This window comes from Choloepus didactylus, chromosome 18 (assembly GCF_015220235.1).
Source record: "Choloepus didactylus isolate mChoDid1 chromosome 18, mChoDid1.pri, whole genome shotgun sequence".
NCBI lineage: Eukaryota > Metazoa > Chordata > Mammalia > Pilosa > Megalonychidae > Choloepus > Choloepus didactylus.
Genome location: NC_051324.1, coordinates 69,725,903 through 69,738,944, shown reverse-complemented (window position 1 = coordinate 69,738,944; position 13,042 = coordinate 69,725,903).

The following is a 13,042-nucleotide window of genomic DNA, read 5'->3' as shown; positions in this document are numbered from 1 at the left end:
CGGGCTTCAGTCCACAGGCATCTTGCCCTCGGATCCTAGGCAAAGCTATCTATGGCTACCTCTGCCTCTACTTCCGGCCAGGCCCCTCCCCAGCTAACCCTCAGCCCCTCCTCTTTACAATCCCCACCTCTTCCAAGAAGCCTTTCCTGACCAGCTCCCAGAGAGCTCTCCCTCCCCTGCAGCCTCAGAACCCCAACCGCCCGCCCCCCTCCTCCATTTAATGTGTCTGTAGTTGGTTCACCCAAAGAAGGAGCAACTGCCTGGAGGCAGGACGGTTCCTGAGCCTGTGCTGTGTCCTCCACCCTCCTGCCTCCGCCAAGCCCGGGGTCCTGCACCCATAGCGCTGGTTTTGGTGGTCGAGCTCCATGTGCAGCAGGAGCAGTAGAGTAACAGCTAACAGTCCCAGAGGGCCCTTGGACAGGTTGCTTCCTATGCTTTTGGGGTACCTGGGAGAGCTTTGAAGAAGTTACCTTCCTAAGCCTCAGGAACGGAAACCGAGGTCAATGAAAGAAACTCTTCCATATCATTGGGAGATCATACGGAATTAACGTGTGTGAAGAAACTAGCACAGGGCCGGCCAATTGGTGCTGGTTCCCCCAACCACCAAACTGTCCTGCTTTCAGCAGACTCTTGGTCAACCACAGGCCCATCTGTGACTCTTGTTCTTACTGAGGGCAAAAGAACTCATCTGTATTTTCACCTTTTACATTTAACGTTGCTCCATTTGAAGGTTATTCCAGCATGATCCAGCTCTCTTTTTCCGAGATGGCTACCCCATTGTCCAAATTGTATTTATTAGAAGTTTCATTGTCACCTCTCTGATTTGAGATGTTGCCTTTTTGAAAAAAGTTGTACTAACATATTGTTTGCTTTGCTAAAGTTGCCATTATGCAAAATACCAGAAATGGATTGGCTTTTATAAAGGGGAGTTACTAGGTTACAAATTTACAGTTCTAAGGCCATAAAAGTGTCCAAACTAAGGCATCAACAAGAGGATACCTTCACTGAAGAATGGCTGATGGTGTCAGCTGGGAAGGCACGTGGCTGACGTAGGTCCTTTGCTGGTCCTTTGCTCCGGGGTTCTAGTTTCAAATGGCTTTCTCCAAAATGTCTCTGGGCTTCTGTCTCTCTGAGCTTCTCTCTCTCTGAGCTTCTCTCAGCTCCTGTGCACCCTTGCTTGTTCTCCCAGGGTATTTCTCTCTTAAGCATCTGGGGATCCTCTCTTACCTTCTCCAGGGTAAACTCTGGGCTTCATGTCTTAGCTTAGCATCCCCAAAGGTCTTTCTGTCTGCATCTTCAAGCATCTGGGTCTGTGCTAGCCTCTGAGCTCTCTTAAGAACTCCAGTAAACTAATCAAGACCCACCTTGAATGGGCGGGGTCCACACCTCCATGGAAATAATCTAATCAAAAGGTCTCACCCAGTTGGGTGGGTCACATATCCATGGAAACAACCTAATCAAAAGATCCCACCCATAATAAGTCTGCACCCACCAGAGTTGGTCCAAAGAACATAGTCTTTCCTGAGGTACACCACAATCTCAAACTGGCACACACACAGATAACATAAAATTTGCTGTTTTAACCATTTTGAAGTGTACAATTCAGTGGCATTACTGAATGTATATACTATCATCACCACCATCCATTACCAAAACTTTTTCATCCCTCCATACAGAATCTCTGAACTCTCCCCTCCCCTAGCCCTTGGTAATTCCTAATCTACTTTCTGTCTCTGAACTTGCCTTTTTTTAATATGCCATATAAAGGGAGTCATACAATATGTGACCCTTTATGTCTGGCTTATTTCTTTTAGCATCATGTCTTCAAGGTTCATCCATGTTGTAGCGTGCAGCAGATCTTCATTCCTTTTTATGGCCAAATATATCCCATTGTATGTACATACCACATTTGTTTATCCATTCATCTGTTGATGGACACTTGAATTATTTGTACCTTTTGGTTATTGCAAATAATGCTGCTATGAACACTGGTGTACAAATACCTGCTTGAGTCCCCATGTTCAACTCTTTTGGGTATATTCCTAGGAGTGGGATTGCTGGGTCATATGTCAATTCTGTGTTTAACAGAGATGACGTCTTTTTGTACGATGAATTTCCACTGTGTGCTGTTACTGGGCTTTCTGTTGTGTTGCGCTCAGTCTGCTCTTGGGTCCTGATTCCTGAGTATGTTTTGAAATCAGATTGGGCAATTCCACCCCCTCTGCCCTTGCTTTCCAGCATTTTCCTGCCCTTTATCACTTGGTTGTTTTTTTCATAATAAATTTTAGAATCAGCTTGGCTAGTTGCAGAAAAAGGCTTGTGATGTTTTTATTGCAATCATGTTAAATTTACATACCACCCTAAGATTTGACAGCTTTATGATGTTGTCTTCCTATCCAAGAATGTGGTGCATCTTTTCCAGTTTTATGTCTTTTGGGAGTATCGCAAAGTTTTCCTTAGGGAGGTTGTGCACATTTCTTGTGAAGTTTATTCCCAGATATTTTATCTTTTTTGTTGGTATTTTAAATGAGACTTTTTTGTTGGTATACGGGAATGTATTGACTTCTCTATAAAATTTTAACCCACTTCTCTACTGAATTATCTTACTCTTTGTAGTGGTTTGGTAATTGATCTCATAGGGCAAAATTTTGTCTAACTCTCACGTTTAAACCCCATTGCTAAGCAAGCTCCGAGAAGGTGGTTCCACCTACTTTTGGCTTCCGTGTCTCTGTGCTTAGAACAGTGAGGATGAAAGTTAGTCTAAAGACAAGCTGCCCTAAGGACAGTGCCTCAGTCTGGCTGGTAAAAGAGCTGAGGATGATCCTAAGGTAGGAAATTTGTTTAAAATGGGATGGGGTTCAGATAGGTAGGTAGATAGATAGATAGACAGACAGAAAGATAGAAAGAATGATACAGCAAATGTGGTAAAATGTTAAAAGTTGGTGGTCCCGCATATCTGGGGGGGGATTGTGTGTTGGAGTTCTCTATATGGGTTTTGTCTAATTTTTGCAACTCTCCCATAATTTTGAAATTATTTCAAAATAAAAAAAAATTTTAAGTTAGTCTAGTGAGTAAAGACTGAGATAAGATGCTTGATTATTCCTATAATGAAATCCATTTAAATCTGTTCAAAAGTCGAATTTGAACAAAAATTCAACGCATTTTGTTCCAAGGGTTATGTCCTTTTACAAATGCTTTCTGACCATAAAGTTGCTCTTTCAAATTCTTGAGCAGCTGAGAAAAGGAACCTGTTGGGACTGGGCCTTTTTCACACTGCTTAGCAGCTCAGGGAGCAGATGGGAAAGAGAGTGATGTAAAAAGCAGAAGTACAGGCCCTCCTGGGCCACCAGGTGAATGTACAGGAGCTCCTTCGGAGCTGGGAAGAAAAGGCAAATGAGACCTTCCTTTTGGTTAGCTGGAAGAGGCTGGGCTAAGCGAACAGAGCTTTTGTGGCTAGGAGCAGAAGTGCCAGGAGCTGGAGGCCCCCTGGAGAGCTGGAACCCGGTGCAAATGAGGACAGCCAGCCAAGAAGGCTTGAAGCCCAGGATGTGGCACTAGATTAAAGTGGACCCGTCCAACCTCCAGGGACCCCAGGCAAATTCAAGCCTTAGAGCCCTTCCTGTGATCCACACAATACATTTTTAAAATAAAAATAGTAAAAAGATATAAAGAAACATTGTTGGTTATGGTAGATGGTTCTGGAACCTCATGAAGGAGGGAAGATAGGAAATACACATGTGAGGAGAAAAAAAAAAAAAATTTTTGAAGCTCCCCAAAGGACTCTAAAGTGGGTGATTCTAGTGCACCCATCCTCTTTTTATTGAGTGGATGGGGAAATGGATGCCCAGAGGCAGTTAAGTAAGGGTTTTGCCCAAGCTCTTAGAGCCTCACCTGTCCCTTGTGGCAGTCACCCTATGTCCAGGGCTGGTGAGGACCAGGCCAGCGAGAACAGCCAAATGCACATTTAAAAGTGTTGCCTAATTGTTTTTCTTCCAAACCCTGCTTCCTTCCCTAGCCTGGTGTGCTTGATTGAACAACAAAAAGATGGCTGAAGCTCCCCTCTTCCGCCCTTTACTCTGACTCCCAAGGTGGTCTGGTGCAGTGGGAAAAGCTTTGACGTCCCAGAGACCTGGGTACAGCATCCTAGCTGTGAATTCTGCCAATGTATAAACCTTGGGTGAATCACCGGCCACCTCTGAGCTTGCTTCCCTATCTGTATGATGGAATACAATGTTTGCCTCCTAGGGTTTTTGGGGGGGAACTGACGAATAATATCTAAAATGCCAAGCACAATGTCTGAGAAAAATGGTGCTTGCCCAGTACATGTTTCTGTTCATCTGTCCATCTGGGGTAGAGAAGCTGGCTGTCCGCCATTGTCCCTTCTCCTCTTCCAAAGTAATAGAAAGCCCAATTTTTAGCTTAGTATCTGGCTGCCCAGAATAAAGACCACCTGTTCCAGCCTCCCTAGCATGTACATGGGGACATGTGATTAAGTTCTGGCCAACATGAAGTAAGAAAAAACAGCTCCAGGCAACCTTTCCATGATTTTTTTCCTTCAGTCTTTCCTCCGTCCTGTTGCTGCACCACCCAACCGTGCCTGGGGGATTCGACAGCTGGCTTGGGTCAGACAGGGAGGGCCACACCTTAGGGTTGGTGGCATGATGAGCTAGAAGGGATCTGTGCCAAACCAGGCATGGACAGCCTACCCCAGACTTGGACGTCTTTAAGACATTATTTTTGTGGGGCTCCGTCCCCTTCCTGGCAGCTGGATCTACTCCTTCATGCCTGTCTACCGAGTGGCCCATGCCACCCTCTCTGACATCTCTTTCTCTCCAGAATCAAGCAAGGGTACCCCCACCCTAAGGGCGAGACAGGAAAAAAAGACATCCAGAGATGCCTCCAACAGCCTTTCTCTATCCCCCTTCCTAGGTGTATAATTTTCCTCCTCTCCCTCATTTCCCAGTCTGTAAGTGCCTTCATGGAAGTGGAGGTGGAAGAGGGAAGTCATCTCACTCTGAGCCAGCAGAGGTACTATTTCATCCATCCCTGCATTCCACAAACAGCTGGTGAGCATTTTAAACCCAGAACTGCACCAGGTGCTGGAGACAGAGAAATGGATAAGGAAGTCGCCAATCTCACCCCAACCCTCAGGAAGCTCAAGATGAGTGGAGGGTACCGAGCGAGAATCTATCCTGGTACAGGGACTGGGGGTGGGAGTGAGGGTGAGCTGAGGGGGCCAGACTTGGATGGGGTCAGAGAGAGGGTGACTGTGGAGCTGAGACTGGGAGAAAGAAGGGAAAATTGCCCATCCAGAAGCACATGGCGCCTGGACGTTGTTTCCTAGAAGGATCGAGGCCAGGCAGCCCAGGGGCGTGGCCACGGCCGGAGACTTGCATTTTCTCTCCTACTTGTCTCGCAGTATCAGTGCTGTTCGGAGTTTCCTCTGTGGTTTCTGTCTTATCACTTTATCTTCTTCCGCTGCAGGTACTTGATGACTATGCTTTTGCTCTGAGAAGGGCTGGATGAGTAGAGTAGCATTTCCCACAGGGGAAAAAATGCATTAGAGATTCATCCATATTCTGTGTATCTGCAGTTCTTTCCTTTCTATTGCTGAATAGTGCTACGATTCATCCAGCTCTCTGGTGACAGACTTCTAGGCTATTATCAATAAGACTGTGATGAACATTGTCTTTTCGTACACGTTTTCATTTCTGTTATATAAACACCTCGCAGTGGAATTGTTGGATCATGGATGTATATTCAACTGAATAAGAAACTGATCTTTTTCTAAAGTGTTTGTTCCACTTCATCCTCCCACAAACAATGCCTGAGAGTTCAGTTGCTCCACAGCCTTGCTAACATTTGGTGTGATCAGCCTTTATTTAATTTGAGCCACACTTGGAGTTGTGTGGTGGGATCGCGTCATGGTTTTAATTTGTGATTTCTTGATGACAAATGATGTCAAATGCTTTTTCACTTGTTTATGGCCCGTTTGGATCTTTCTTTGTGAAGTGTCTGTTCAAATCTCTTGTCCAAATTTTTATCGGGTTGTTCATCTTATGTTGTCAATTTGTAAGAGTTCTTTATATATTGTGGGTACAAGTCTTTTGTCAGATGTATGTACTATTGGTGGTTTGCCTACTGTGATAGGCTGAATATTGACCCCCAAAAATGTCCTAATCCCTGGAACCTATGAGTGTTACCTTATTTGGCAAAAGGGACTTTGCAGATATGGTTCAGTGAAGGACACTGAGTTGGGGAGAGTCTCCTGGGTTTTCCAGGTGGGTCTACTGTAAGCACAAGGGCCCCTCTAGGAGGGACACAGAAGGAGTCAGAGCCAGAGGAGAAGGCAACGTGATGACAGAAGCAGAATTGAAAGGATGCACTTTGGAGATGAAGGAAGGAGTCACAAACCAGAGAATGTAGGCTGCCACAAGAGGCTGGAAAAGGCAGGGACAAGGAAAATCCTTGACTTTGACGTGCTGAAACTGATCTTGGCTCCTGACCTCCAGAATTGTTAAAGAATGAATTTGTGTTGTTTTTAAGCCACCAAGTTTGTGGAGTTTTGTTACAGCAGCAATAGGAAACTAATATACCTACTTTTTCCTCTACTTATTTTTTTAACACTATCTTTTTATGAGCAGAAATTTTTAATTCTGATGAAATCTAACATCAGTTTTTTTCTTTTGGATTATGGTTTTCTATATTCTAAGAAACCTTTGTCAATCCCCAAGTTGCAAAGATATCTTCCCATATATTTTTCTTGAAGCTTTATAGTTTTAGCATTTATTTTTAGGTCTTTGATCCATTTTTTTTTTAAATTTTTTATTGTGGTAATATATATACAGCCCCAAATTTCCCATTTAAACAACTTTCATATGTACAAATTCAGTAACATTAACTGCATTCACAATTTTGGGTTACCATCATTACCGTCCACTAACCAAACTTTTTCATCACCCTAAACAGAAACTCTGAAGCCATAAAGCAATAACTCCCCATTCCTACTCTGCCTCCCAGCCCTAGACAACCTCTAATCTACTTTCTCCTTCTCTGTGAATTTTCTTGTTTCAGCTATTTCATATAAGTGAAACCCTGCAATAGCTGTCCTTTTGTGTCTGGCCTATTTCACTCAGCATGATGTGTTCAAGATTCATCCATGTTGTCGCATGTATCAGACCTTCATTCCTTTTTATGACTGAATAATATTCTGTTGCAGGTACATACTACATTGTGTTTATCCATTCATCTGTTGATAGACACGTGGGTTGCTTTCATCTATTGCAAATAATGCTGCTGTGAACATTGTTGTACAGGTATTCCTTGGGGCATATACCTGGAAGGGGAATTGCTGAATCATATGATAGTTCTATGTTTAATTTTCTGAGGAACCACCAGACTGTTTTCCACTGTGGCTGCACCATTTTACATTCCCACCAACAATGTACTAGGCTTCCAGTTTCTCCATGTATTTGATTTATCGTGAATTATTTTTTATGTACAGTAAAATAGATAGTTTTACGTTCATTTTTTTTTTCCTCACATGGATATCCAGTTTGTCAAAAAGACTCTCCTTTCCCTCATTGAATTGCTTTAGTTCCTTTGTTAAAAATCAAATGTCCATGTAAGCCTGGGTCTATTTCTGGGCTCTCTATTCTGTTCCATCAATCCATTGTCTACCCTGAAAATGTGCCACGCTGTCTTGATTGTTACAGCATTTTGCTAAGTCTTGAAGTCAGGTAGATCAGTCCACCCACTTTGTTCTTTTGCAAGACGGCTTTGAGTATTCTAGGTTATTTGAATTTCCATACGAATTGCAGAATCAGCTTGTCAAATTCTCCAAAAAAACCCCTGCTAAGATTATGACTGGGATTGTGACACTCTATAGATCAGTCTGGGGAGAACTGACATCTTAACAGCAAACTGCATTTATTATTATTTGTTTAAATTTTGAAATAACTTCAAACTCACAGGAAAATTGTAAAAATAACACATAAACAATACATAGAACTCCAATATATCCCCTCGCCCAGATACCCAGATTTATTAACTTTTGGCATTTTGCAGCATTATATCATTCTATCTCTCGATCTATCCATCCATCCATCCATCCATCCATCCATCCATCCATCCATCTAACATTTGAGAGTAGTTTGCATGCATCTTGCTCCTCTAACAGTTAACACTTCTTCCAGGTACATTTCCTGAGAACAAGGACATTCACTGTGTAACCTCCTGAGGTACAGCAGCCATCAGGTTCAAGACATTCAACCTTGATATAAAGCATACAACCCATATTCCAATTTTTTCAGTTGTCCCAATAATATCCTTTTTTATGTGGGGGTTGGAAGATGTTTTAATTTTATTTTAGTTGTACATGTGTGTGTATATATATATATATATACATACATATATATATATCCTAAAATTTTCCCCTTAAACCCTATTCAAATATATAACTCAGTGGTGTTAATTACATTCACAATGTGCTACCATCACCATCATCAATTACTAATACTTTTTTCATCACCCACAACAGAATATACTTATTTTTACAGGGCTGTTTTACCATCTAGTTGTCCATCAGCGAAGGAATAAGTAGTGAAATATCTGTAAGCTCAAAAGCTCATTACGCACCATCTATAGAGACAGAATCTAGTTTAGTGGGTGCCGGGGACTGGGGGAAGGAGGAACAGGGAACATGAGTGGGTACAGGGTTTCTTTCTGGGATGATGAAAATGTTCTAAAATTGATTGTGGTGATGATTGCACAACTCTGTAAATCTACTAAAACCACTGGACTGAACACTTCAATTGGTGAACTTTATGTTATGTGAAATTTTATGTTAGGCTAATGATATCAATAAAAAATGAGTTTAAAAAAAAGATCACTTCAATGAGTACAGAGATCCTGTTTGGGATGGTGGTGATGGTAGTGCAATGTTGTGAGTGTAACTAGTGCTGCTGAATTGTACACTTGAAAGTGGTTAAAATGGAAAATTTTGTTATAGGTATAAGTTACCACAATAAAAAAATTAAAACAAAACAGAAATATCATTATGCAGCAATCGAAAATGATAGTTTATGAAGAACTTGTAAAAACATGGAAACATCGTCATGGTAGATTGTTAAATAAAAAATAGAATTGTGTTTATACAGTGTGCTTATAGTTAGTTACACCAAAAGCAAAAATACATCACTTAAATGTCGGAAAAGAATAGTGGGAGGAAATAAACCAATATTGCAACTGAGGTTGTGATTGTGTAATGACACTAAGGGTGATTTTCTATTCTTTTCTTATTATTTTGACCTTTTTGTTATGTTCCAGAATTGCTTAATTAACCTGGGTTTCTTCTGTAATAAAATAAATTAATACAATTAAATGACCTTCTAACAGAATTAATACTATACCAATTAATGTTTAAATTCAGCTGTTTCAGTACTTTTTTAGTTTATGAAAAGGTGAATTATGATAAATCCAGAATACAGATTTACTTATTAAATATTTTATGTGTAGTAGGAATTTTTAGTGACATGAGGGTAAAAACATCATACAGAAATGTTTGTACCCTTTGGTCCCAAACGTGTGTGTAGAGGGTCTGGATGTGCACATGTGGGTGTGCAAATAGGGGGAAATAAAACCATGTACCTGAAGCCCACTGTGCCTGAAAAGTAGCTATTAATTGGAGCAATGAATGAAAAAAATATCAACATAGGTTGTTCCTGCATGGTGGATCACAGGTGATTTTTTTCCTTTTATATTTTTTATTCTCCAAGTTCTCCACAATGAGACACATTGCTCTTCAAATGAAAACATGTCTTTTTTTTTTTTTAACCCTTCTTAAGACTGGAAAAACTAATGGCAAAATCCAACTGGACTGAGCCAGAGAACTATCATCTGGAACTCAAGTGAAAAGTTCCCTTGAGAGAAGCTGGAGTGATATTCTTATTCAGTCTGTTCATTCATTCATTCAACAAGGAATCCCGGAGCATCCTTACCAGGCCCTGGGGAAAAGAGGCATGAGATACAGTCTTTACTTTTAAGAAACTCCCAGTCGGCTCTAGCTGGAGCACAAGGTGGGAAGTGCTTTAACACAGGTTTGTGCAGGGGAGCCAAAGAACAGGTCTGCGGAGCCTTGCCAGAGGGAAATCGGGGGAGGGCATGATGCTTGGAGAAGGGGCCTCTGAGATGAGCCTCCAGGGGCTGATGGCAGGGGTGCCTGGCAGAGGAGGCATCTCCAGGAGCAGATTCCTCCCTGGTCTTGGGAGAAGAACCTGATCATCCTCGCTCCCTGTGGGTTCAAGGAGCCTCTGGGTCCCTGTTCTCTAAAACCTGCTTCTTAGATTTGGGACTCCCAGAAATAGTCAGCACTGAGTCAGGCAAGACCAGAAGTGGTGGGCAAAGAAGAACATGGCCTGTGGTTGACATGGGGCGAGCCAACCCTCCTCCTTGGTGATGTGGGCTGTACCCACTCTTTCCCTGCGCACTTGGTGGTGAGGTGAAGACAGGGTTCCCAGAGACAGAACAGGAAATACCTTCTGTGGAAGACTCAGAATTGGGTGACGGGTGGGACGCTGTCACCCACAAGGGTTGACCTTTGGTAGAACCAAGTGCCAAAACCCCGAAAGCTGGAAACCCAAGACCCCTCCTGCAAATGTGCAGACCCCTCCTCTCTGGGATGACTTCAACACTCCCTGTAGCCCCTTGAAGTTTGGCTCTTTTGAGAAGAGAAACAAAAGAAAGTTGCAATGATTAAGAAGTCAGCTCTTGAAAGTTACTGGACAGTAAATCCTCTTCTTTCTCTTTTTTCTTGGTTGGTTCACTGGTGGTTGAATCATTTGCTGAGTGAATTTGAAAGGACAGAAAAAGGAACTGGATCAGAAGCCCCCTTAATCCTTGACCCCTAAAGATCATCAGAACTTCCTCCAAAGCCTCTGATGGTTGTTGTTTTCTCATGGTTTTCTCAGATATATAGCCCTAAAGTTTAAGCAAATAAAATAAGAATGATGGGAAAAGATATAAACAACCCAAGTGTCCATCAACAGATGAATGGAAAAATAAAATACGGTGTGTGTCTATATATATATATGTACAATGGAGTATTATTTAGAAAGCAACTAAGGGCTGATCCACGCTACAACATGGATTAACCTTGAAAACATTATGCTGGGTGAAAGAAGCCAGGCACAAAGGGTCACGTATTGTATGATTCCATTTATATGAAATGTCCAGAATGGGCAAATCCACAGAGAAGTGAGCAGATTGGTGAAGGGCAGGGACTGGGGTGTGGGTCAGGGGGTGGGGAGTACCTACTTCACTGGTTCAGGGTTTCCTTTTGAGGGAGATGAAAATGTTTCGGAACTCGATAGAAGTGGTGGTTGCACAAAATTGTGAATATACTAAATGCCAATGAATTAACTTTAGAATGGCTTTATGTTATATGAATTTCACCTGTATTAAAAAAAAGGAGGGTGGGGGACAGAGATCTTCATCCCCTCCTAAATAATAAGAAAGGAGAAAGGAAGAAAGGCAGGCTAGGATGATAAACGGGGAAGTGCACCCCCAATTTTTTGTTCCCCAAAGTATGGGCCACCAATCAAAATGCTTATCTCCAGGCCCTACCCACCCCACCCCCTACCTCCACACCTTACCCAATCAGCGCCCCTGTGGAGGAGGCTAATCCACATTTAAAAATAAGCATCCCAGGTGATTCTTGTAGCAGTTGAACCCCCTGGGAGACTTACTCAAAATGCAGATTTGTTTCCAGCTTTCGGGGTTTCCTAGCTGTCAAGCCTCTCACAGCACGACTGAAAATTCACTCAAATGGTGAGAAACTCCTTCAACCCATCAGCTTCTGCCCAGGCGGCCGTTACACCAACTTCTATTTGGTCAAGGCCAAGCGACTGGTTCCTCGCCAACCCCTCCACCCCCCCACCCCTGCCCCAGTGGCGGGGGAAGTCCAGGGGAGATTTTAATAGGTCGGTTTCCGGTAAGTGTTGAGATCACAGACGCATTCACTTCCCTAAACTGAAGGGAACCGTTATTTTCCAGTTTCTGTTTTCACCGGATATGCTTTACTAAGTGTATTTCACTGAAGATGAAGTGACCAGATTTCAAAGATGTAGAAACTCTAACTGGGCTCACACCCATTGGCACATGCCACCAAGGGAAAAAGAGAGCGCTCATCTCCACTTGGTCCCCAGTTTGCCACTGACCTGGAGGGTCCCTGGTCACACACCCCCTGGCCTCCCTGGGCCCCCCTGGTCCCATGACCTTTGGAAGCTGGTAAAGGTAAAGAATCGTGCTTTTATCCTGCTGTTCCTCTATGATCAATTAGCCAATGAAGGGAAGTTTCTCCTCTCCAGCTAAGTGCAGAAGGAATGACATCACACTTCACATCTCCCAGTCAATTAATAGAGCCAGGCAGTGGTCATCAACGGCTGCTAACGTGACAAAATGAGAGACAAACAGGCCAGACAGTCCTCCAGCCAGAAGTACACAATACCATGTAAGTAGTCTTGTAAAAAAGAAAACAAAAACAAAAACAAAACCTGATCTGATCACACCTTTTCCATCTAACTACCAATTTGCAGAAAAGTCAGGGGACAGAGGGAGATGTTCACCAGGAGAATGGTAACAGCAGACTCCAGACTAGGGAAAACTCCATAGAACAAACAGCCTCATTTCTTTCACAATAAAAATAAGAGAGAGAAAAGAGAGAGAGAGAAAAAAAAAAGAAATGAAAGATAAAATGCATGTTAAAAAAAAGAGAAAGAGGGAAAGCATTCTTTTTTTTTTAAGTCTTAAAGAGACATTAACCAATTGTTTGCAATGTATGGGCCTTGTTTGGGTCTCAATTCAGACAAACTTTTTTTAAAAAGACATTATAGGCTAATTACAGAACTATGAACAGAAATTGGATATTTGATGATATTAGGAAATTAATTTATTTTTTTGAGGGGGAGCAATTGTTTTGTGGATGTGTTTTAAAGGGGGAATGCTTGTCATTTAAAGATACATACCATATATGGGAAAAAAATCA